The sequence below is a fragment of the Mesoplodon densirostris genome, chromosome 11, assembly GCF_025265405.1.
Source record: "Mesoplodon densirostris isolate mMesDen1 chromosome 11, mMesDen1 primary haplotype, whole genome shotgun sequence".
Classification (NCBI taxonomy): domain Eukaryota; kingdom Metazoa; phylum Chordata; class Mammalia; order Artiodactyla; family Ziphiidae; genus Mesoplodon; species Mesoplodon densirostris.
In genome coordinates this window covers 65,710,859-65,738,169 of record NC_082671.1, presented here as the reverse complement: position 1 = coordinate 65,738,169, position 27,311 = coordinate 65,710,859, and the positions used below count along the sequence as shown (strand labels likewise).

At 43.6% G+C, this 27,311-nt stretch overlaps 1 protein-coding gene across 1 annotated transcript in view; it reads right to left on the bottom strand.

Annotated features, from left to right (window-relative positions):
• Positions 1-22,243, bottom strand: part of EFCAB6 (EF-hand calcium binding domain 6) — a 242,863-nt gene extending 220,620 nt beyond the window's left edge. The window contains exon 1 of the mRNA XM_060113119.1: positions 22,164-22,243. The gene's annotated coding sequence lies outside the window, so the exon portion shown is untranslated. The remainder of the gene's footprint in view (positions 1-22,163) is intronic.
• Between the last annotated feature and the right edge of the window lie 5,068 nt (positions 22,244-27,311).

Genomic DNA, 27,311 nt, shown 5'->3' with positions numbered 1-27,311 from the left:
AGTGTGGTGCTGGCATAAGGACAGACATGCAGGTCAATGGGATAGAATGGAGAATCTGGAAACAAACCCTTAAATGTAGCATTAACTGATTTTTGACAAGGGGCTACAAGATCATTCAAGGCAGAAAGAATAGTCTTTTCAACAAATGGTGCTGGGACAACTGGATATCCACATGCAAAAGAATGAAACTGGACTCCCACTTCATACCATATAAAAAAATGAACTCAAAATCAACCAAAGACCTAAATTTAAGAACTGAAGCTAGAGAGATTGGTTCAAGATGGCAGAGTAGAAGGACGTGTGCTTACTCCCTGTTGCGTGAGCACCAGAATCACAATTAACTGCTGAACAATCATTGACAGGAAGACACTGGAACTCACCAAAAAAGATACCCCACATCCAAAGACAGGGGAGAAGCCACAATGAGACAGTAGGAGGGGCGCAATCACAACAAAATCAAATCCCGTAACTGCTGGGTGGGTGACTCACAAACTGGAGAACACTTATACCACAGAAGTCCACCCACTGGAGTGAAGGTTCTGAGCCCCACATCAGGCTTCCCAACCTGGGGGTCTGGCAACGGGAGGAAGAATTCCTAGAGAATCAGACTTTGAAGGCTAGCGGGATTTTATTGCAGGACTTCAGAAGGACTGGGGGAAACAGAGACTCCACTCTTGGAGGGCACACACAAAGTAGTGTGCACACTGGGACCCAGGGGAAGGAGCAGTGACCCCATAGGAGACTGAATCAGCCCTACCTGCTAGTGTTGGAGGGTCTCCTGCAGAGGCGGGGGGTGGCTGTGGCTCACCATGAGGACAAGGACACTGGCAGCAGAAGCTCTGGGAAGTACTCCTTGGCGTGAGCCCTCCCAGAGTCTGCCATTAGCCCCATCAAAGAGCACAGGTAGGCTCCAGTGTTGGGTCACCTCAGGCCAAACAACCAACATGGAGGGAACCCAGCCCCACCCATGAGCAGGCAAGCAGATTAAAGTTTTACTGAGCTCTGCCCACCAGAGCAACACCCAGCTCTACCCGCCACCAGTCCCTCCCATCAGGAAGCTTGCACAAGCCTCTTAGATAGTCTCATCCACCAGAGGGCAGACAGCAGAAGCAAGAACTATAATCCTGCAGCCTGTGGAACAGAAACCACATTCACAGAAAGACAGACGAGATGAAAAGGCAGAGGGCTATGTACCAGATGAAGGAACAAGATAAAACCCCAGGAAAACAACTAAATGAGATGGAGAGGCAACCTTCCAGAAAAAGAATTCAGAATAATGATAGTGAAGATGATCCAGGACCTTGGAAAAAGAATGGAGGCAAAGATTGAGAAGATGCAAGAAATGTTTAACAAAGACCTAGAAGAATTAAAGAACAAACACCTAGAAGAATTAAAGAACAAACAAACAGATATGAACAATACAATAACTGAAATGAAAAATACACTAGAAGGGATCAATAGCAGAATAACTCAGGCAGAAGAACAGATAAGTGACCTGGAAGACAGAATGGTGGAATTCACTGCCACTGAACAGAATAAAGAAAAGAGAATGAAAAGAAGTGAAGACAGCCTAAGAGACCTCTGGGACAACATTAAAAGCAACAACATTCGCATTAAAGGGGTCCCAGAAGGAGAAGAGAGAGAGAAAGGACCCGAGAAAATATTTGAAGAGATTATAGTCAAAAACTTCCCTAACATGGGAAAGGAAACAGCCACCCAAGTCCAGGAAGCACAGAGAGTCCCAGGCAGGATAAACCAACGAGAAACGCACCAAGACACATAGTAATCAAATTGACAAAAATTAAAGACAAAGAAAAATTATTGAAAGCAGCAAGGCAAAAATGACAAATAACATACAAGGGAACTCCCATAAGGTTAACAGCTGATTTCTCAGCAGAAACTCTACAAGCCAGAAGGAAGTGGCATGATATATTTAAAGTGATGAAAGGGAAGAACCTACAACCAAGATTACTCTACCCAGCAAGGATCTCATTCAGATTCGACAGAGAAATCAAAAGCTTTACAGACAAGCAAAAGCTAAGAGAATTCAGCACCACCAAACCAGTTCTACAACAAATGCTAAAGGAACTTCTCTAAGTGGGAAACACAAGAGAAGAAAAGGACCTACAAAAACAAACCCATAACAGTTAAGAAAATGGTAACAGGAACATACATATCGATAAGTACCTTAAACATGAATAGATTAAATGCTCCAAACGAAAGACACAGGCTCGCTGAATGGATACAAAAACAAGACCCATATATATGCTGTCTACAAGAGACCCACTTCAGACCTAGGGACACATACAGACTGAAAGTGAGGGGATGGAAAAAGATATTCCATGCAAATGGGAATCAAAAGAAAGCTGGAGTAGCAATACTCATATCAGATAAAATAGACTTTAAAATAAAGAATGTTATAAGAGACAAGGAAGGATACTACATAATGATCAAGGGATCAATCCAAGAAGAAGATATAACAATTATAAATATATAGGCACCCAACATAGGAGCACCTCAATGCATAAGGCAACTGCTAAAGGCTATAAAAGAGGAAATCGACAGTAACCCAATAATAGTGGGGGACTTTAACACCTCACTTACACCAATAGACAGATCATCCAAACAGAAAGTTAATAAGGAAACACAAGCTTTAAATGACACAACAGACCAGATAGATTTAATTGATATTTATAGGACATTCCATCCAAAAACAGCAGATTACACTTTCTTCTCAAGTGCACATGGAACATTCTCCAGGATAGATCACATCTTGGGTCACAAATCAAGCCTCAGTAAATTTAGGAAAATTGAAATCATATCAAGCATCTTTTCTGACCACAACGCTATGAGATTAGAAATCAATTACAGGGAAAAAAACGTAAAATACACAAACACATGGAGGCTAAACAATATGTTACTAAATAACCAAGAGATCACTGAAAAAATCAAAGAGGAAATCAAAAGATGCCTAGAGATCGAAAATACAATGATCCAAAACCTATGGGATGCAGCAAAAGCAGTTCTAAGAGGGAAGTTTATAGCTACACAAGCCTACCTCAAGAAACAACAAAAACCTCATATAAACAATCTAACCTTACACCTAAAGGAACTAGAGAAAGAAGAACAAACAAAACCCAAAGTTAGCAGAAGGAAAGAAATCATAAAGATCAGAGCAGAAATAAATGAAATAGAAACAAAGAAAACAGTAGCAAAGATCAATAAAACTAAAAGCTGGTTCTTTGAGAAGGTAAACAAAATTGATAAACCATTAGCCAGACTCATCAAGAAAAACAAGGAGAGGATTCAAATCAATAAAATTAGAAATGAAAAAGGAGAAGTTATGACACCACAGAAATACAAAGCATCCTAAGAGACTATTACAAGCGACTCTATGCCAATAAAATGGACAACCTGGAAGAAATGGACAAATTCTTAGAAAGGTATAACCTTCCAAGACTGAACCAGGAAGAAAGAGAAAATATGAACAGACCAAAATGGAGAAAAGACAGTCTCTTCAATAAGTGGTGCTGGGAAAACTGGACAGCTACATGTAAAAGAATGAAATTAGAACACTCCCTAACACCTTCCACAAAAATAAACTCAAAATGGATTAGAGACCTAAATGTAAGACTGGACACTATAAAACTCTTAGAGGAAAACATAGGAAGAACACTCTTTGACATAAATCACAGCAAGATCTTTTTTGATCCACCTCCTAGAATGATGGAAATAAAAACAAAAATAAACAAATGGGACCTAATGAAACTTAAAAGTTTTTGCACAGCAAAGGAAACTACAAATAAGATGAAAAGACAACCCTCAGAATGGGAGAAAATAATTGCAAACGAATCAACGGACAAAGGATTAATCTCCAAAATATAAAAACAAACAACCCAATCCAAAAATGGGCAGAAGACGTAAATAGACATTTCTCCAAAGAAGACATACAGATGGCCAAGAAGCACATGAAAAGCTGCTCAACATCACTAATTATCAGAGAAATGCAAATCAAAACTACAATGAGGTATCACCTCACACCAGTTAGAATGGGCATCATCAGAAAATCTACAAACAACAAATGCTGGAGAGGGTGTGGAGAATAGGGAACCCTCTTGCACTGTTGGTTGGAATGTAAATTGATACAGCCACTATGGAGGTTCCTTAAAAAACTAAAAATAGAACTACCATATGACCCAGCAATCCCACTACTGGGCATATACCCCGAGAAAACCATAATTCAAAAAGAGTCATGTACCACAAGGTTCACTGCAGCACTATTTACAACAGCCAGGTCATGGAAGCAACCTAAACGTCCATCGACAGACAAATGGATAAAGAAGACGTGGTACATATATACAATGGAATATCAGCCATAAAAAGGAACGAAACTGGGTCATTTGTAGAGACGTGGATGGATCTAGAGACTGTCATACGGAGTGAAGTAAGTCAGAAAGAGAAAAACAAATATCGTATATTAACGCATATATGTGGAGGCTAGAAAAATGGTACAGATGAACCGGTTTGCAGGGCAGAAATAGAGACACAGATGTAGAGAACAGACGTATGGACACCAAGGGGGAAAAGTGGCCGCGGGGGCGGGGGTGGTGTGATGAACTGGGAGATTGGGATTGACATGTATACACTGATGTGTATAAAATGGATGACTAATAAGAACCTGCTGTATAAAAAAATTAAAAATTAAAAAAAAAAGAACCTTCTGAATAGGGCTTCCCTGGTTGCACAATGGTTAAGAATCCACCTGCCAATGCAGGGAACATGGGTTTGAGCCCTGGTCCAGGAAGATCCCACATGCCGTGGAGCAACTAATCTTGTGTGCCACAACTACTGAGCCTGCGCTCTAGAGCTCTAGAGCTCTAGAGCTCACGAGCCACAACTACTGAAGCCCACGTGCCTAGAGACCATGTTCCGCAACAAGGATTGAGAGAAGCCCGCACACCACAAGGAAGACATAAATAAATAAATCTACTTCTTTTCTAAAAAAAAAAGAAAAGAAACTGCTGTATAAAAAAATTAATAAAATAAAATTCAAAAATTAAAAAAAGGAAAAAGAACTGAAACTATAAAATTCTTAGGAGAAAACAGAGGTGTAAATCTTTGTGACTTGAGATTATGTGATAGTATCTTAGATATGATATCACAAATACAAGCAACCAAAGAAGGAATGTTAATTGGACTTCATCAAAATTAAAATTTTTGTGCTTCAAAGGACACTATCAAGAAAGTGAAAAGACAACCCACAGAATGGAATCAATTATTTGTCAATCATATATCTGATAAGAATCTAATATGTAGAACATATCAAGAACTCTTTCAAGTCAATAATAGAAAGTCAAATAACCCAATTTAACAATGGGCAAAGGATCTGAACAGACACTCCTCCCAAGAAGACATACAAATGGCCAGCAAGTATATGAAAAAATGCTCAGCATCATAAGTCATTAGGAAAATATAAATCAGAACACAATAAGCTATCACTTAGCAGCCACTAGGATGGCTATAATCAAAGTAACAAACAATAACAAGTATTGGCGAGGATGTAATGCTATTGGAACCCTCATACATTGCTGGTAGGAATGTAAAATGGTTCAGCTGCTTTGGAAATAGGTTGTCAGTATCTCAAAAAGTTAAACATAGAGTTAGCATATGACCCAGCAATTTTACTCCCAGGTATATAGTCAAGGGAATTGAAAACCTATGTCCACACAAAAACTTGTACATAAATGTTCATAGCAGCATACCCACAACAGCCAAAAAGTGGAAACAACCCAAAGGTCCATCAACTGGTAAATGTATCAGTCTATTCATTCAGTGGACTATATATAATTCAGCCACAAAAAGGAATGAAACACTGATTCATGCTACAACAAAAATGAATCTTGAAAATATTAGGCTAAGGCAGACCCAAAAGACCATATACTATATGATTCAATTGATATAAAACGTGCAGAATAAGTAAATCTATAGAAACGGAAAGTAAGTTAGTGGTTACCAGGGGCTAAAGGAAGGGGGAAATGGGACTGCTAACAGGTATGCGGTTTCTTTGGGGGTGACAAAAGTCAGGTAGTGGTGATGGTCACGCAACTTTGTGAATATACTAAAAGCCACGAAATTGTATACTTTAAAAGGATTCATTTTATGGTATGTGAATTACATCAGAATTAGAAAGAAAAAGGGGGAGGAGGGAAAGAGGGAGCAGCGCTTGGTGGGCAAAGAGAGAAGCTGCTCCCCTGGACGCCTCTGGCATGGTGAGTGCCTTCTCAATAATTTTTAAGGTAACATGTGTACTTGATGGTTATTGAGAACGCAATTAAAAGACTTAGAGGAAGCAAGGCCAAAGCTGGACACAAAACCAGATGCACCCCAGAGACAGTCCCGGGGAGTTTCCTGTTTATCTTGGGCACTGTGGGTCTCACCCAGGCTCACACCCCCACTGTTAGAGCGAACCTGGCCGCGCTCCCATGCCCGCCAGCAGAAGGCCCTGGCGCTCAGTGGTCACCACGTTATTACATGCAATTATGAATTTATAACTCATAGATTCTGCCAGTCTGTGGCTTATTGGCATTTCAAAAATAAGGGCAGATTTTCTGCTCATCCCTTTCTGGCCGCTCTCAGCATAAGAGCAAGGAACAAAACTCTCCCTTGCCTCAAGTGAATCAGGAAGCCTAAGTTCCAGCTCTACAGGGAAGTTTTATAGCCATCAACTGTCTGAGGCTCCTAACTTGGCTATCCTTCTCAGCCAAAAAAAAATAATAATTCCCTACTGGGCTTCACATTTAAACACAAGTGCGTAATGAATAATATTCGAAAACAGATGGATGTGCATGGCACTATACGAGTATAGAAAATCAGGCTAGGCAACACCTCTAAAGCACTTGATCTGAAGAACCTCAAGTTTACAGGGTTGAAGAAATGAATCAGAACTTTTTCATGTATAGGAGATCCACACTGGCCGGCGCTCTGCTGCCCTCTCTTCGGGCAGCCCTGACTACCTGGCACGGTATCAGTCTGGACCTATCTTATCTGCCACCATCCGTTGGCAGGTCCCTGTGGGCAGGGACCATATCAGGGCTGATGCCGTGTGAGGCTGAGGGCTTCATCCAGAGTCCCACATACATCCTTCTTCAACTAGGTACATTTAACTGAACTGAAACCTAGAATCACAACATAGGTAAATTTCCAGAAGACCGTGGCTTGGTACATGTTCATACAGTCAAAACGTGTTTATTAATCTCCTTCTAGAAGCTTGGGGATCAATGAACAAAACTGGCCCAATCATGGACCTCATGGACCTTATATTCTAGTAATGGAAGATATACAGTAAATAAAGTAAGTAAATTATACACATGCGTAAGGGCTATGGAGATAAATGGAGCAGAGGAGGAGAACAGGTGACACTGAGCAGAGGTCTGAAGGGAACCAGAAAGGGAACAGCGCCATGAGGAGGACAAGGAGGCAGCGGGAGGCTGGATAGAGTAAAACCACATGGGCCCCCGTGAGCCTTAGGCTGTGAGTGATGTGTGCAGCTGCTGAGGGTTATGTACAGAGAAGAGGGGTAAACAAAGGGTTATGACCTGGCCTTTGCATTTAAAGGATCCCTCTGGCTGTAGGTCAAGAATAGATCTACATCTGGGGAGGGAGGGAGACGCAAGAGGGAAGAGATATGGGGATATATGTATATGTACAGCTGATTCACTTTGTTATAAAGCAGAAACTAACATACAATTGTAAAGCAATTATACTCCAATAAAGATGTTTAAAAAAAAGAAAAGATCTACAGAGGCAAGAGAGGAAGCAGAAAGTCCAGTTACAAGTCTACTGCAATCATCCATGCAAGAGAAGCTGTGGCTTGGACCGGGATGCTTTTGGAGAAAGTGTTGAAAAATGATCAGATTCCAGACACATTCTGAAGGAATAGCCAACATATTTCCGTACAGACGTGACCTGGCAGGCAAGAAAAAGGCTGGACTGAATGGCTATTAACTGAGATGGGAGAGACCGTAGGTAGGTCAGGTGTGGAGGAGAAGATCAAGAATTCCTTCTGGACATATTACAGTTAAGATGCTTATTCAATAGCCCAGTGGAGATACTGAATAGGCAGTTGGATGTATGAAGGATGAAGACAGAAGTCTGGGGACTGTCAGCATATAATGTACATAAAGGCATGATATCAGATCAGCCCACCAGAAAAGTAGGTGTAAAAAAAGAAGAGCTGTCAGGGCTGAGCCTTGGGGTACGCCGACATTCAGAGCTCAGGGAGATAAGGAGGAACTGGCACAGGAGACTGAGGGAGAGTGACCAGTGAGAGAGGAGAAAAACCAAGGGACTGGAGTGTCCAGGAAACCAAGTGAAGAAAGTGTGTCAAGGAGGAGGGGGTGATGTTGTGTGTCAAAGGTTACAGGGATAATCACGTAAGATGAGGACCAAGAACTGCCCCTTGGATTAAGCCAGCTGGGAACCACCTATGACCCTAATAGTAGCCATACTGGTGGAACTGGGTGGTTGGGAGGAAGCCTGTCTAAGTGAGTTCAGATAAACTCAGAGAGGAATCAGTGACAGCAGATAGAGATGCCTGTTTCAAGGAACTCTGCTGTAAAGCAGAAGGGTGGGAACCAGAGGAGGGATGGGGTCAAGAGAAAACCATCCTTAACACAGGAGAATCAGCAGCACGTCTGAATACTCGTGATCGCGACCCAGCCTCAGGGCCAAGAGGGATGAAGCAGGAGAGAAGGGAGAGCATGGCTGGTTCCCATAGGTTTGCCTGTGGAGACAGGGTCTCCTCTCGTGGCCAAGCCTCTTCCAGGAGCACGGACCATTCACGCCTCGTGACAAGGAGAGGAGAGAGCGTGTGACTGAACGCGTAGAGGAGGGCATGTGGCAGTTCCCTTCCGCTGGTGTCTCTTTTCTCTGTGAAAGTTGGGTCATCAGCAGCAAGTGCGGACAGGGAAAGGATATGGAATGAAACCGTCGTCTAGAAGGGAAGGCGAGCAGGAGAAGTAGCAGCGCTGCCGGGAGTGTTGAGAGCCCCCCCGAGGCCCGTGGACAGGAACTCAGGGGCCACTACTTGTGGCGGTGCTGCGTTTCTCCAGCCACGTTCAGCTGCACGGCAAGGCCACTGAGCTGGGTTTAACTGGGGTCAGAGTTTTGAAAGGCACACATGATACGGCAAGGTGAGGGCATGTGCAAGGGACGCAACGACATGGCACAGAGGGCTCAGGAAGGAGCACTGAGGATGGCGGGGATGGTCGTGCACGTGAGATAACTGGACGAGACTGAAGAAGAGACAAGAGACTCAAGCTTAGGAAGAATTTCAAGAAGGGAAAACAATGATTCAAATCCAATTAGCGTTTAAGAGGGACTTACTCCGAACCAGGAAATGTGCTTAAGATTGATGAAAAACTCATCTAACCCTTCCCAGGCCCAATCACCTACTGCTCTTCCCGTTTCATAGGTGAGGAAACGGGTGCTCAGAGCAGGCAAGCGATTTGCCCAGGAGCACAGTGCTAAACCCCAAGCTGGGTCCAGAGTCAGGCTCTTCCCAGCTATCAAGTTTGCATGGCTGTCAACAGCCAAGGCTTTCCTGTTGCTTTTTGCAAAATGAACAACAAGCTCCTTGCAGGCAGTGGCGAGTCTCTGCCTGCACGGCTAAGGCTGTGGTCTCCCGCCTGACCTGCTCTCCAAGTAAGGGGGTGGGGGGATCCGCCGTAACTGCGTTCCACATTGTGGTTACCGCTGATGCAGTTAACCGCTTTATTTTATCCATAAATTCCCTTCCTAATAACAATAAGGCATGCCAGGGCTTTGGCCTCATGCCTTATTACACCACCTGAGGAGTGAGATAATCACCCAGAAATGTACTGCCTGTTGTGCATTTTATTACTTGAATACAAAGAGATTCAATTCAAGAAACACTTAGTTGAAGACAGCACACACAAAAAATAGTAATCATATGAAAAGTAATGCCTCCTAATGCTACTGAGTACACTGCAGGGAATAATCCTCTTCCAGCAGGAGAACGATCTGGATGACCCGTTGGGTCTTCTCCAGTTCTAATTTCTACCAACTGCAGGATCATAAAAGCTAGTGAGACTTCAGTTACAATACGAATACTCGGAAAAGCCAAATCTGGATCACTCTGAAAACGGAGCCTATGTGGATGTCACACCTAAACGTTCTTGGTGTAAGCATTCTCCAACCAACTCTGCTCTCAACCGCTCGCTCTTCAGCAAATACTGCAGGCCACACACTGGCAAGAGTGGAGGAACAGAAAGAGAAGTATGGCCCACCCAGCCCCCAGGAGTTCAAGACCTAACTTGGGATGTAAAGAAAATGGCACGTTTTAAAAGAACAGGAACAAGGTACCCCCACAGGACGTCTAACTACCCTGACGTAGCTTACAGAAACTCAATGACACCTGTCTTCCTAGAGTTGATGAGAGTTGAAGTGCATCACCCCATCGCAGGGGTTACGCTAAAGACTTTGCCCAAGAGATGTCCTCGTCAGTTCATCTCAAGAGGACAGGAGCTATTATTCCATTTTTAGATTCCTCAAGCAGACATAACATGGTTTTCTATTGTTACTAAAACCATTATTTTCTACGTGCATTTATTTTCTATTTAAAAAAATTAGTTTTGGGGACTTCCCTGGTGGCACCGTGGTTAAGAATCCACCTGCCAATGCAGGGGACACGGGTTCAATCCCTGGTCCGGGAAGAGCCCACATGCCGCAGAGCAACTAAGCCCGTGCACCACAACTACTGAGCTCACGTGCCACAACTACTGAGCCTATGCATCGCAACTACTGAAGCCCGCGTGCCTAGAGCCCGTGCTCCAAAACAAGAGAAGCCACCACAATGAGAAGCACACGCACCACAACGAAGAGTAGCCCCCGCTCCCCGCAAATAGAGAAAGCCTGCGCACAGCAACAAAAACCCAATGCATCCAAAAATAACTAAATAAATTTATTTTAAAAATAAAAGTAGTCTCTAATTTAAAAAATAAAAATAAAAAAATTAGTTTAAAAAGGCTATTGAGGACTTCCCTGGTGGTGCAGTGGTTAAGAATCCAGCTGTCAATGCAGGGGACACGGGTTCGAGCCCTGGTCCAGGAAGATCCCACATGCCGCGGAGCAACTAAGCCCGTGCACCACAACTACTGAGGCTGTGCTCTAGAGCCCATGAGCCACAACCACTGAGCCCGAGTGCCACAACTACTGAAGCCCGTGTGCCTAGAGTCCATGCTCCGCAACAAGAGAAGCCACCGCAATGAGAAGCCCGTGCACCACAACAAAAAGTAACCCCCGCTCTCCGCAACTAGAGAAAGCCCGCACACAGCAACGAAAATCAAACACAGCCAAAAAATAAATAATTAAATAAATAAATAATTTTTTAAAGGCTATTGAAGCAGACATGCAGCTTTGAAACAGTGGTTCTTAAAATGTGGTCCCTGAATCAGCAATATAAACATCACCTGGGACCTTTCTAGAAATGCAAATTCTCAGGCTCCAACCCAGACCAACCAATCTGAAACTCTGGGGTGGTGCCCAGCCATCTGTGTTTTAACAAGCTGGGACGACTGCTTTAGAAGAAGCTGAAGTTGATTTCTAAATACAAGTCTATAGTTTTTAAGGAGGCTCATGTGTAAAATTCCCAGCTTGATATCAAAATGAAGTTAAAAGACCAGCACATGTTGCATTTAGGTGATTCTAGTAGCATCACCTCGCAATAACCTATTTTGCTGGCCATTGGTTAATCATCAACCTTGTGAGTTAGACACCATTATCCATATTTTTAGAGGTGGAGAAATGAAACACCACAGGGAAAAGCCAAATTTACTCATGAGGCCAAGACCCAAAGTCACCTGAATTTAATCCTAGGCTTTTTGCCCAACTGTGCTAGGGGTCTGCACTCACCCAGGTACATGTGAGTGGTCTGTGTGCATGCTCACATAAACACATGGATAAGAACAATGAAGTCTGCATGTATTAATAGAGTAGTAAGAAAATCTGTCAATTCTCAAGAATGGATACCTCGCATTTGCACAACAGTCTAACAATTCTGCAACCTTCTCAAAATAACATGTAGAAAATGAAAAGCAAGTCATCTACATACATATCTAATCAAATATTAGGATTCCGGGGTTCATGACACCAGCGTGTGAAGCCCAGTCCGCCTCCCCCGTCTCGGTCTCACACTCCCTTAAGATCTTAGAATCGGCTGGCAACCCCTCGTTTACTGTCCTAAACATAGGAATTATAAGAATGCAAGTTGATTTACAAATATATTCCAAATGAAAGGGTATCATAAAAAACAATTTAGCCAGTCATCTGAATTCAATTTAGCGGAAAAATCCCTGGTTATAAACCAACCTTCTCCCCAGCCGGCAGCCCCTGGCGTCTGGGCCTCGGCCTTCCTGCACCTAGGGTCTCCCCCGACCTCAGGGTCTCCTCAAACCCCAAGGCAGGCTCTCACCTTCCTCCCGAACCGCATTTTCACAAATACCTTCTCTTGCAGCATAAATTTCAAGTCTACCCACGTGCACTACAAGACTCACCCACACCAGCTCAGAAATCAAACTCAAAATAAAACACAAGCCTCTCAAAGTTTGATCTGGTGATTATTTATCACTATTATAAATAATGATATAGAATATGTCAAAACAGAAAGACATGTTTAGCACAATGTTAAGAGAAAAGGTACAGTGGGGTATACGTTATAAACATGATATAAAAACATATTTTCACAGGAGGCCAGGGTCTACAGGGCTTCATCTTGCAGACAAAAACAGCTATATTGGGCTGGTGCGGACACTGATCTTTACTTTAAATGTTCTCTAATAAACGTATCACAGCATGTTAGATATAACATGCCTGCCAGGGCCTACCAGGCAGCACGTGACCTGGCTCCTGCCTCTGTCACTCTCCCCACCTGCTTCCCACGGCCCCATGGGCCCCTCTGCCCAGATCCTCTCCTCCCCCAACTCTGCACCCAGCTGGTTCCTCTCACCTCCTGATCCACATGTGGCCATGGCCTCCTTAGAGACGGCGTCCTGCTTGCCTGGCCTACATCCTCCTGGTAGAGTCTCTCATCACAGCCTGTCCTTCCCCTGCACTGCACTCACCTCAATGAGTAATTATACTTTCATCTGGGAAACTATACACTTGATTATAGGCTCCATGAAATAAAACAGTGTCTTTGCACTACTGCACCCCCTGCCCCAGAGCACCCAGTATCACTGGAGCTCCAAAAGCATTTATCAAATTAATGAAGGAAGGATTTTCACAGCCCCGTCTTTCAAACAGCACTCTTCTCCAAAAACGTGTGCGCACGCACACACACACACACACACACACACAAACACACCCTGCCACTCCTTGGTCTTGTTTAGGATCGTCACGCTCTTTCCCACCATCCAAGGTAGAAGCCTCGGCATCATCTGTGATTTCTCACTCTCATAACCCTGTGCCAAGAACTAGTGACCAGGGTCAAAGGTTTTCTTAATTAACACCCATGACCCTTATGATTGTTCGGCGTCTATGTTCCCCGTTAGACCATCAGTGCCGCGAGGGCAGGGAGCACATCTGATGACGGTGGTCCAAAAAATAATACTTACTGAGTTTAACTGAATTGAGTGTTGTGGCTTTGGGGTCATTTATATCAGCACGAATTCCTTGATGCTCCAGAACACAGATCCTAAAGAAAAGGCTTATTTTGTTTTTGTCTGTAACGCGCCTTCTCTATCATGGACACAGAAGTCTAGTTTCAGAAAGTGCCTCAGAAATTCACTCTTACCTAATGAATATTTTCAGGCTCACCACCACTCCTAATGTGATGACAGATACAGCAACAGGCAACAGAAAAACAAGCTGCGTCAGAGAAACTGACCACACATCAGCTGTCAAACAGCTGTTCCCAGCTCAAACACGGTTTCACTGGCAGCCTTTTAAAATGTAATCGATGGAAACGACTGCATCCTCCCGGCTCCTGTGAGCAGACCAGGAGTGTTGAATGTGTCCTATTTATAGTGCAGCCGGGCCCCAGCAAGTCCTCGGATGCTGGCAAAGGGAAGATGAGAGTTTCCCAGCTCGAGTTCCATAACGGAAAGTCGTGGGGCTGCCGCCACCTACAGCCAGACACGTGGACCTGCACTGTCCAGAGAGCCCTGCGGGCCTGGCGGAAGCATCTTCCGAGGTCACCGTAGCCAGCTAACACCTGTGGTCACGTGCAGCACCAAACAAAGGACACTCGACTTTAAAATTTATAAGCCGACGCTTGTTGATATGATATGTAAGTTCCTAGAAGACAAGTGTGCAACAAGAATCAGCACTGAGCACACGCTTGCTGCGTGAACAACTGAAACAAAACAGATGGAAGTGATCGTGGTATCACCACCACTTTCTGAGCACCTTTGTCTCGAGGCCTGAGCCCAGCAGCTCACAGTGAACTCGCCAGGTTCCTCTGACCCGTCTGCTGACACAGGCGTTGGGGAAAGAGAAGCGCTCGCCTGGCCTTGGCTCTACACGCAGCGCTGGTGATGGTGGCACTGTCTGCTTTGGTGCTGTTTTGTTTCATTGCCTTCAAGATAAACTATTTCTGAATTTGTAAATTCTGAAAAGTAAGAGGGCAGCGGGGTTAGATGGATTTTCTTATTTAGCTTATCAAGCCATAGGAACAGAGCCCTTGGGTCTGCAAAATAATCCGATCTTGTGAGTTACTGGAAAATTGTGTCCAAAACCTTGGGCGGGTCCTTCATGTGAATTTCACACTAAATTTTACGTTTCTCAGGCAGAGGTATTTTATGTCAACACAATGAACACCACTTCTCTTCCCATAACTCAAACACACCACACACACACATACTCCACACACACCACACACACCACACACACACACCACACACACACACAAGCATACACACATACATGCATACACGCATACATACACGCACGCATCACACACACACCACACCACAGCCACACACACACCACAATCTCACACACACACACACCACTGTGGTTCCCTCCATTTTCCTCACAACAGCCAGAAACATCATTTTAAAATACTGATCTCCTCGCGTTACTTCCTTGCTTTAAAAACTCCAATTGCTTCCTATTGCCCTTAGAAAACTAAGGCCAGAATCCTTAATGGTGTCACAGGCCTGCTTCTTTCTCCACGACTCTGGCCGCCGGCACTCCTTCTAAGCAGTCAGCAAGTACTGCCAATGTTACTTGGACAACACCTCTTACATCGACCCCCCTGCCCTCTCCATCCCTCACGTCACTGCCCACGTTCGTCCTCACTCATCTGGATTCCAGAAAGAGCCCCTTAGATGCACCCAGGTCTCCAACTCCTTTCTGCTCCACCCTCCTCTGTTGCCAGGATTTATCTTTCTAAAGCACAGATACAGTTACATTACTCCCTGGCTTAAAAAACGTGCAAGGCAAAACTACGTGTGTTAAAATTTCACAGGACTATGCACCAAGAAATAAAATGAGTGCCTGTCAAAACTGGTGAAATCTGAATAAAGTCTCTATTTGTTACTAGCACTGTAGCAAAGACAGTGTTCTGGTTTGCTAAGTGTGCTACGGTTATTCTGTAAGATGCTACCACTGGGGCAAGCTGGGGGCACTCGGGAACTCTCTGTACTGATTCTGCAACTTTTTTGTGAATCTACATTGTTTTTAATTAAAAAAACAACAACAACCAAAAACATGTACTTGCACTACTTCTCCAGGGTATACAGACTGAAATCAAACTCCTAACTGTGGGATGTAAGATCATTCACATCATTAATAACCTGGCCCCAGGAGACTCTTCCAGACACCACAGCTCCACACCTGCTGCATTTTTACACAGAATCTGAATGAATATACCATGTAGTCCCTCACCTCTGAGTATGGGTTCATGCTTTTTCCTCCTCTGCCACCACACTCCAATTCATCTTTCAAGACTAAGGGTAGAGCCCCTCCTTCATGAGGCCTTCCTATCCTCCTTAAAACTAATCATGCCTTCTATCTGGAAAAGGCGAAAACTCTAATTCAAAGAGATACAGGCACCCCAATGTTTACTGCTGCACTATTTACAACAGCCAAGACATGGAAACAACCTAAATGCCTATCAACAGATGAATGGATAAAGAAGATGTGGTACATATATTTATGCAATGGAATACTACTCAGCCATAAAAAGAATGAAATTATGCCATTTGCAGCAACATGGATGGACCTAGAGATTATCATACTAAGTGAAGTAAGTCAGACAGAGGAAAACAAATAGCATATGATATCACTTTTATGTGGAATCTTTAAAAAATGACACAAATAAACTTATTTACAAAACAGAAATAGACTCAAAACAGACATAAAATACAAACTTATGGTTACCAAAGGGGAAATGGGGGAGGGATAAACTAGGAGTTTGGGATTAGCAAATACAAACTACTATATATAAAATAAACAACAAGTTCCTACTGTATAGCACAGGGAACTATATTCAATATCTTGTAATAACCTATAATAGAAAAGAATCTGGGGACTTCCCTGATGGCACAGTGGTTAAGAATCCACCTGCCAATGCAGGAGATGTGGGCTCAAGCCCTGGTGTGGGAAGATCTCACATGCTGCGGAGCAACTAAGCCCGTGCGCCACAACTACTGAGCCCGTGTGTCACAACTACCGAAGTCTGTGCACCTAGAGCCTGTGCTCCGCAATAAGAGAAGCCACCGCAATGAGAAGCCTGCACACTGCAACAAAGAGTAGCCACTGCTTGCCGCAACTAGAGAAAGCCCGCGCGCAGCAACGAAGACCCAACGTGGCCAAAAATAAATAAATAAATAAATAAATAAATGTAATTTTTAAAAAAGAACCTGAAAAAGAACATACATATATATGTGTAACTGAATCACTTTGCTGTATACCTGAAACTAACACAACATTGTTAATCAACTATACTTCAATTAAAAATAATAAAATTAAAATTAAATAAATAAAACTTAAAAAAACCTAATCATGCCTTTACAGACAACTTGGTCTTATAGTTTTGCTTTGCCAATTGTTTTATTTAATAAAGGAAAGGACAGGGACTTCCCTGGTGGTCCTGCGGTTGAGACTCCACGCTCCCAATGTAGTGGGGCCAGGTTCGATCCCTGATCAGGGAACTACATTCCGCATGCCACAACTAAAGGAGCCCGCATGCCGCAACTAAAGATCCTGCATGCCGCAACTAAGACCCAACACAGCCAAATAAATAAATAAATATTTTTTAAAAAAGAAAAGGACAAAAAGGTCAAAGGCACCCATATTTCCATTACCTTGCTAGGGGCTGGGGCACGTCAAGAATAAAGTATTAATACCTCTCAGTCCATCCCTCTAGTCCCACATCTATCTTCACTTTGATTCTCTGCTTCCAGACTTTTCTCGTGGCTGTTTATCTGTGCGCCCTGCTAGTTAGTCAGTGAGCTCTTCCAGTGGAGAGAATCAGCTGCACTCATCTTCCTGTACGCAGCACCTACCATGGGGCCTGGCACACAGGAAGCACTCTATGAATCTTTGTTCTCAATGGGCCACAGTTATCAACACCTATCAGTGCAAGGGTAAGGGGCATGGGTTAATTTTACCCTTGATCTCGAAAGCCAAGCAATGTTCTGAGCACGAGCGAGGCACTGTGATGGGCCCTTTAGGTCACCCCTGGCTTCGCACCACCTTCAGTTTAGGTTTTCTACATAAAGAAAATTAATAAATACGATTATATCAAAACTTTTACGGTAAGGTAGAAAATAGCAAGGATAATAAAACCAATGCCCCCCAAACAAGCACCGAGTCACAGACCATCAGATGCACTTATTAACCACAGGCATAAACATGATTAGAAGGCTATTCCACTGATATATTTGTTTTACTTGCCAGATAAGTATTGATGTCCAGTTTCTAACAGATGCTATTTATATCAGAATCATAACAAAAGTGCCATCCATCTGCCTTGGCATCCAGAGAAAACATAATTCAACACGACAGTAAGAAATGTGCACAGCCAAACAGAAATGGCATCAGAAGCAAAAACTGTTGGAACTGGTATCATGGGGGGAAAATTATCACTTGACAAAACTGAAAAAAGTTGCAAGCAACACAAAAAATTTTGGCAGTTAAATCCAAATACTTGAGAAAAATCTTCTCCTTGTCTATTCTGATATCAAATGGATGTTTTGTCATATTTGGGGGCACATACACTTTATAAAGCTCCCTTTTTAAACCTTCCATACACTCACTCCCTCATTTACTGAGCACCTCTACTTTGGGACAGTGGAAAAAATAAAGGGTTTGAAGTCAAGAAGACATGGAGTCAAACTGATTCCACTATCTACCATGCAAACTTGCAAGTTAATTAACCTCCTCCTGACCCAGTTTCCTCAACGGCAAAATGGAGATAACATCTCTCTTTAAAGCACGTTATTCATAACCTGGAATCTAGGGGCAAGGTACACATGTGTGCATTTTTAGATCTTCAAACTCTCAGAGATTAAATGCCAAAGTATGTGTGAGGTGATTTTTCTAGAGAGAGGATACATGGCTTCCACCAGGTTCTCAAGGGGCAAGTGACCCACGACGGTTCAGTGCCACACTCTGAAAGCTGTGACAGGACTCAGATAATGTATCTAAAGAGCCTGACACACAGCAGGCTGCACTCACCCCCAGACAGTTGTCATTAACTTTAGGTCCTGGGAAGGCACAGAAACATGAATCAGCCAGAGCCCAGGGTCAAAGGCAGGGAGACCGTTACGGTGTAAGGTGTTGAGGGTCGTCTCCGGGTTCCATAGGACAACAAAGAAAGGCAAACCAAAGTCTGTCCAGAAACACTCCAGCGGGAGAAAACGACAGGGTGGAGGCACTGGGCATATCAGGACAGTGACGTGACCATCACTGCAGTGTCCTCAATGCCTAGACAGGGCCTGGCATACAGCAAGTGCTCCATAAATAACTGTTAAGTAAACAAATGACTGGGACCAACCCAGGGTCCAGGATAAGACCATTTACAAATTCCCAGGAGAAAAACAAAATTCAGAAGGTGTTCCTGAAAACTACTACTATTCAAAAAATTTTCATTTCAAAAATCCTATGCAAATACAATCATCCACATTCTCTCCCTTAATAGTGAGGACGCTAAGCCTACACCCTGGTCACTCTGTAGGAAACCCGGCCATCCAGGGCTTATGAACCCCAGGAGAAATGTCCTTTAGATGGAGGCATTAGAAATGCTTTCTTTTTTTTCCAAAGGAACTAAAATGCCTTATTTGCCTGGACAAAATGAATTCAATTTCTTTTTTTCTTTTTTTTTTTAATTTTCTTCTCCTGGGTTCAAGAAGCTCACAGCTAATAAAACAAAAATGAAGCAGACTCACAAATATAGAGAACAAACTAGCGGTTACCAGTGGGGAGAGGGAAGGGGGAGGGGCAATATAGAGGCGAGGGGAAAAAAGGGGTTATTATGGGATTATATGAAATCATGTGTGTGACACTTTTGAAAGCTATAAAGCGCTATAGAATTTAAAGAATCTTTCATTCAATGAGAAAAAAAAGAAGCTCACAGCTAAATTTGCAGCCCAACTGTATTAACCATTACAGATGATCCGAGTACTCTCTTTCCTCCTGAAGTTACTTTCCTATTTTACCATATTGTATATATTTTTACAAGTCACCTCAAAGCCCAGTGGGACTTTTGGAGGACACACATATCTGAGAGTGTAAAAGCACTGGTCAAGAACACAGGCTCTGGGAATTCCCTGGAGGTTGGTGGTTAGGACTCTTCACTTTCACTGCCGAGGGCCCAGGTTCAATCCCCGGTCAGGGAACTAAGATCCCGCAGGCCGCACGGAGGGCCCAAAAAACAAAAACAAAAAAAAAGAACACAGCCTCTGTCACCAGGCAGTCCCGACGCAGAAGCCACACGTCACCATCTATCAGCTTTGTTATCCCTTAGTTTTTCTGCATCCCTGTTGCCTCATCTATGAAATGGGAATAATAACTGTACTTTTTCATATGCAGGAAGTGAGCACTAAATTAAAAAGGTAATGTGAGGTCCCAAACTGTGCCTGGAACACAGTAAGTGCTCAATAAGTATCAGCCAGGAGGAGCAGTAGTAGTAGAAACAGTAAAACTTCAGAAAAACAGATGAAAAGATAACAATGGCGCCTGAAACAAATTAAACAAAATAGCAGTACAAGATTGAAACCAGAGAAAAAAGTGGAAAACGAAGCTCTTTCGTGCTGGAAGTGCATCATGTTCATATGTTATCTCTATTCACAGAGTATTCTCAAATGCTCCTTCCCTTTGCATCTCCTCTCCTAAATGGCGTGGATATCCTATCACCTGCGTTGAAGGCGAATTAATATTTAACTAGTACAAGAATTCAACCTACATAGTTGCACAAGCCTAGACCTGGGGTATTCTTAGATAAGTATGCTATACAAAAAGGTCAGCTCAGGCTTCCTTGGTGGCGCAGTGGTTGAGAGTCTGCCTGCCAATGCAGGGGACACGGGTTCGTGCCCCGGTCCAGGAAGATCATCCCACATGCCGTGGAGCGGCTGGGCCCGTGAGCCATGGCTGCTGAGCCTGTGCGTCCGGAGCCTGTGCTCCACAACGGGAGAGGCCACAACAGTGAGAGACCCATGTACCGCCAAAAAACCCCCCAAAAACAAAACAAAACAAAAAAAAGGTCAGCTCACTAGTGGTATTTAAAGGAAGAAAGCGACTGTTAGCTTCTTGCCTCACTCACACCTTCTCATCTGTGTTGTACAGCTTGTTTTTCAATCCTGGCAGGGGAAGGATTCATCCAAGAAAGACTTCAGTGACTATCATCATCTACTAACCTTAAACATTCACTTGATACCTGTTAAAGAGGCTTTATTAAAGCGACTGTCTGGTTAACAGCCAATGGCCTCCCACTGGATTCCTGCTCTGGGTGGGTGCCAGACTCCTGAGCATCCTCCTGGAGCTGGTTCTGTCTCCATGTGCCACTCAGCTGCAAGGGTCACAGCATGGGTGCTGTAGAGATCTCTGCACAGGAGGAGGTGGACAGCTGGAAAAGGTCAGGGAAACGGAAGACAAAATGGATAGCAAATTTAAAGTCTCATGTAAGCCTTTCTTGACAAATAGCTACAAGCACCTGCCATGAGCCAACAACTAAACTGATGGTATAGGGAAAGGGAGAGCACAGGTAGCTGAAATAAATCCTTGCCCTCCTAAAGCTTCCAGTAAGGCTGAGTGGGAGACAAATATGTTCACGGAAAATCAAAATCCTTGCCTGATTCACTTTCAATTCCCCAGAACTTAGCCAAGTAAATGTTGAATTGAAGACAACGGATAAAAGAAAGAGATGAAGGAACAGCAGTATGTGAACGTCAAAAAAAAGTCTTTACAGCATTTCTGTAAGTCTACTAATTTAGGAGCACATACAACTTAAGAAACATTATTAAATTACTCTTCTTGAAAGTGAAGTAAGAGTCCTCTTAACAAGGGCAAGGCATCCTGAAAGGCAAAGATTTTCAGGAGAGAAGGAAAAGGAAGTATGGGGTGATTTAACCAACAGTCTTAAAGAACCTCTGAAATTTCAGAGTGCTTCCAAACAACATTTCTGAGAGAGGCAGGGATAACTCGTGCGGCCTGAGGAAGAAGAATGTTCCAGAAAGACCAGAGATTCTGACATGAGACTAAGTGCTGAGTTTGAATTCTAGCTCTGCTACTTCCGGTTGTGTGATTTGGGGACAACCCCCTTCACTCCGTGGAGTTCAAGTCCTCATCTATAAGGCGGAGTTTAAAATACTCAAAGACTGCTGTGGGGACAGATGAAATAAGGGACATGAAGCATTCTGTAAATTGGAGCGATGTAACCCTCAGAGATGCAGGGAGGCAGATTCGCCATCTTCCTCGTTGCTTATAGTCGGTTTCCCCCACGCAAATAAGACGGTACTATTCACTGCAGTAGCCCCAGCTCCTGGCACAGGCAGGCGCGCCACACACGTGTGGAACGAGTAAACGGGTCACCTGCCCTATGCCACGGACGGGGAGGGGCTGTGGGACCCCCAGAGCTGCCCGCCCGGGCCCTCCTCAGCCCCCCGGGCTCGCGCGCGCTCGCGGAGGCCGCGCCGTCTTACCCCGGCCCCTTCTCAACCCTCCGCCTCGCGCGGCCCCTTCTGAGCGCCGACGCACTTCTAAGCGCGGACCCCAGAGCCTCAGGCCGCAGAAACCCAGCCCACTCGGCGTCTCTAGGACGCTGTTGCCCGAGCGACGAGGGCGCTCGCTGATTGGAGAACAAGTTTCCCGCACCTGGCAAGAAGCGGAGCTCCGATTGGCCAAGTCGACTACGGAATGGGGGCGGAGGGGCGTGCCAAGCCTGCCGGTGGCTCCGCCCCCTCAGAAGGAACTTCCGCCGGAAATCCTTTCCCCCGGGCGCGGGAACTCGGTTGGAGTTTTGGTGGCCAGCGTCGTGGAAGCACGTTTGTGTTAACGTGGGCTTCGCGCAAGCTGTCGGACGAGTCTCACAGAACCGATTCGAGCCTCGTGGCCACACGGAAGCCAGTCCCTTGCTGCGAATTGGACTCCTCACCTGTAAAAACCGAGCTTACCCACTCAGGACCTGGTATCAGGATGAAGGGAGGAATGTATCTAAAGACGCAACCACGTGCTACGCCCTTTCTACATGTTAGCACTTAGGGCGATTGTGATTGTTGCATTAATTGGTGTGTCTGGTTGTGTCCTGCTGGCCTCTTTCAGGAGACCTGGTGAAGGCAGGACAAGGTTGCTCTGCCCACCCCTGTATCCGCAGCCTGCTTAGGGCCACACGTAGGTAGTTAAGTAGAAAGTCATCAGGTAAGCCAATTCTTACCCACACTTGCAGGCTGAGTGGAAGCTCAGTAAGTCATTTCGATAATAATAGTGGCAATGACAGTAGTTGTCGCTGGCCCTTCAGGAGCATATCCTTTATCAGGCACCCAGCTAAGTACTTTACATGTCATTTAATCTTTTATCTTCATAACAGCCCTGTGAGGTAGGTACTATAGTTATTCCCGTTTTACAGATAGGAAGCTGAGGCCCAGAGAGGGTCCAAGGACACAGTCAACTGCAGACCAGGATTAGAACCCAGGCAGGCTAGGCCCCACGTCCTGCTCTTCATCACCCTGTCATACCACTCAAGGTGGGAGAGAAGCAGTGGCCCAGAGGCTCAGCCTCGCGGAGGAATCCCCACCACTCGTTTCTGTCAGCAGGTAAGTTACAGGGTGGCCTGCTGAGTGCCCCGGAGAAGGATGTTTTATGGTCCCTCTTGGCAGTCTGACTGTCCGTCACTGGTAAGCAAGTTTTCCTGCTCACCAAGAGAGTAAATTCATGTCCTCTCCTCAGACCTCCTGCACTGAGTGAATGACTTCACCTCAGGTCCCACTGAGAAAACCAGTCCATAAGAAGGGAACAGGTGGGACTTCCCTGGTGGTCCAGTGGTGAAGACTCTGCACTTGCACTCAGGGGGCACGGGTTCAATCCCTGGTCAGTGAACTACGATCCCACATGCCTCACAGTGTGGCCAAAAAAATAGAAGAGGAAGGGAACACATGGTTGCCTCACAACTGCTTTGGTGCCCATCTCTTCTGCTCTTGTTCCAAAAGGTGAAGTGTTGCTTTTCACAGAGGCTACTTCCGCCACTTGCGTCCTAAACCCCATCACCATTTGCCATCTCTTGGACTTCACTGCTTAGATCAGCAGTTCTCCAAGTGTGGTCTGGGAACCCCTGGGTGTCCTGAGACCCTTTCAGAGAGTCCATAATTGTCAAAACTATCTTCATAGTAAGATGTTACTTGCATTTTCAGTCTTATTTTCTTGTAAGTGTGCAGTAGGGTTTTCCAGAAGCTACATGATGTGTGACATTGCAACAGATTGAATGTGAAAGAAGATAGGAGAATCCAGCTATCTTCTGTTAAGCCAGATATTAAGAGATTTGTAAAAATATAAACTGCCTTTCTTTTCACGAATTCTTTTTGTTTTGGAAAACATAATTGTTCATTAGAATGTTAATATGTGATGGGTTTATTGTTATTTTAAATGAATTAGTAAACAAGTACTTAAATTTTTTTTATCAGTTTCATTAACTAGTATGGTAAATAGTGATAGATATAACTCACAAAAAAGCAGAAGCTTTGGGGGACCCTCAGTACTTTTCAAGAGTGTAAATGAATCTAGTTGCAGGAAAACAAGCTCAGGGCTCCCACTGATTCTGCATTATGGTGAGTTGTATAACTATTTCATTATATATTACAATGTAATAATAACAGAAATAGAGTGCACAATAAATGTAATGCACTTGAATCATCCAGAAACCATCCACTCCCTTCCCCACGCTGGTCCATGGAAAAATTGTCTTCCACGAAACCAGTCCCTGGTGCCAAAAAGGTTGGGGACTGGTGGCTTAAGTTATTGCCTCTCTGTCATAATAGCCAACAATCTCATTCATTCATTCATTCATTCATTCTCTGTTTCTATCTTTTCTTCCCTCCTTCCCTGTTGAAACATGTTCTGGTGTCCCACATCTTTAACAAAAAAAGATTCCAGTTTCCACCCCATTTCTCTTCTCCCCTTTAACCCACTTCTCAGTAGAGTCGTCTACACATGCTGTCTCTCTTCCAGTTGCTGTTAACTCTTGATCAGTCTTAACAGAGGCATGGATCTATTATTCCCTGACACCTGGTCAATTTTCATAAATATTTCTATACTTGACTTTACCTTACTTGACCTCTTAGTAGCACTCAACACGGTTAATCACTCCTTCCTACCTGAAACTCACTCTTATCGGCTACTATAATATCACATGGTCCTGGGCCTCATCCTGAATCACCAGCTACTCCATTCTCAGGCCTCACTGGTAATTTTCCTCCTCTGTATGGCCTTTGGACATTAGGGTCCCTCTGACTCTGACCTAGGTGGTCCTCTTATACTTATTGCCAGCCTTGACCCCCTCCACTGGTATGTATTGAAGACCACCTGGACTTCAGCCATCCACATAGCCCTTGATCTGCCAACCTCCCTCACTCTGACCCATTTCAATAAATGGTACCACTCAGTCCCTTAATGATCATTGCTTTCTCCCTCACATCTAGTGCTACAGCAACTCTAATGCCCGAATATGTGCACTGTGATCTCATTCATCCTTTCTCTCCAACCTCACCGGCCCCACCCTGTCTTATGAGGAGGGAACATAGGCAGAGCCTTTATTGTGGTTTCCCAAGGAAAAGCAAGGCAGGTTCAGCAGGCTTAGCTTTGGTTAGTTTGAATAATTTCAGCAAGTCTTTTATTATCTGTAGGAGTTGGCTAACCCTGGGAAGAGCAGTCACTCCAGTGTTAGCAAGACCCCAAGACGTCAAAGCATCGGGAAGTACAGAAAATAAAAAACAAGGGAAGTACACGTTGTTTATCCATTCATCTGTTGATGGGCACTTGGATTGTAATGGGCACATAATTGTAATGAAGCGTATTGATTTTGTAAAGTTCCTTTTCTAGTCATGTGTTGCTGGTATGTACGAATACAATTGATTTTGTATATTGACTTTACACTGAGTGCCTTTCACTTATAAATTCTAATTAGCAATAAGCTTCTTTTTGTACTTTCAAGTTACACAATATTGTGATATGCAAATAATGAGTTTTATTTCTCTAATTCTAATATGTTACGTGTTTTTCTTGACATATTGCACTGACTGGGGTCTCCAGCATAGCGCTAAATCGTAGTGGTGACCACAGACATCTCTGTCTCATTTCTAAGCTTTCAGTATTTCACCATAAAATACGCTGTTGGCTTTAGGGTTTTGTTTACTTGTAAGTACAACAGATTAAGGTTTCCTAGTCCTGGTTCACTAAGAAATTTTATTTTAAACAAGCGTTGAATTTTATCACACTTTTTTCTACATTTATTGAAATGATCCTTTGGTGGTTCTTTTTTCTATTAGTGTGGTGAATTTTTAATGTTGAAATTACTTTGAATTCCTGGAATAACTCTTATTATTTGTATATACATCACAGGATTAAATTAGCTAATAGTTTGTTTAGGATATTTGTCTATTTACTGGACACCCAAAGTTTTATTGGACACTCACAGCCATGCTCATTAATTTATGTGCTGCCTATGGCTGCCCTTGCAGTAAATGGAAGAGTTCAGTAGTTGCAATAGAGATTGTGTGACCCACAAAGCTTGAAATATTTACAAAAAACATTTGCAAAAAGATGGACCTTTGCCAAAAAAAAAAAAAGTTTGCCAATCTTTGGTCATTTTCATAGGAGAGATTGACCAGTAATTTCCCTTTTTTGTAATGTCCCTGTCAGATTTTAACATTAAGGTTACACTGGCCTCAGAATAAGTTGGAAAGTGCTTCTACTCTTTCAGTTCTCTCAGAATTTTGTGTGATACTTTTGTTTTTTTTTTCTTTAAATATTTGGGAAAATTCACTGGTGAAGGTATTTGGTCCTGGAGTTTTCTTCATGGGAGGCTTTTAGTAATTTGTTCAAGTTCTATATTAGTTGTCAGACTACTCAGATTTTCTGTTTTCTTCTTGTGTTTATTTTGGTAAGTTGTGTTTTCCAAAGAATTTGTGTACTTCATCTCGATTGTCAAATTTACTGGCATAATATTGTTTATAACATCCTCTCAGTACAGTGTCTGTTGGATCTAGGGTGGCAAATCTTGAATCTGTGGCTTAATATCTTTCATCAGTTTTGGAAAATTCTCAGCTGCTATATCTTCAAATATTGTCTCTTCTCCTCTGAGAGCCACAATTACCTACTCACATAACACCAGGACAGTTGTTTTAAAACAAACAAACAAACAAAAACATTCTGTGGCTATTTGTAATCTCCAGGATTATCTCACGGTGATGTTTTTAGTTGCGGCATGCCTGCAGGATCTAGTTCCCCAACCAGGGATCGAACCTGGGTCCCCTGCATTGGGAGCATGGAGTCTTAACCCACTGGACCACCAGGAAGTCCCTCACTGTATTGTTTTTTAAGTTCACTTTAGAAGGCCTATTTAAAATAACACCTAACACATCCAACACCAAAAAATGTAATGATAGGACATTAGAAATTTACTAAGTCTGTTCAATTTCTCTCCTTCTCTCCAATTCCATCAGGTGCCCTTTTGTTCAAATCCAGCAATAGTTGAGGTGATTTGTTGTTCAAAATAAAGTTAACTGAGATAAGCTGCTACATTAGAGTCTTTGTAAAGACTCTAGTTTTTAGTAACACTCTTTTCCAAGGGAAAATTGTAG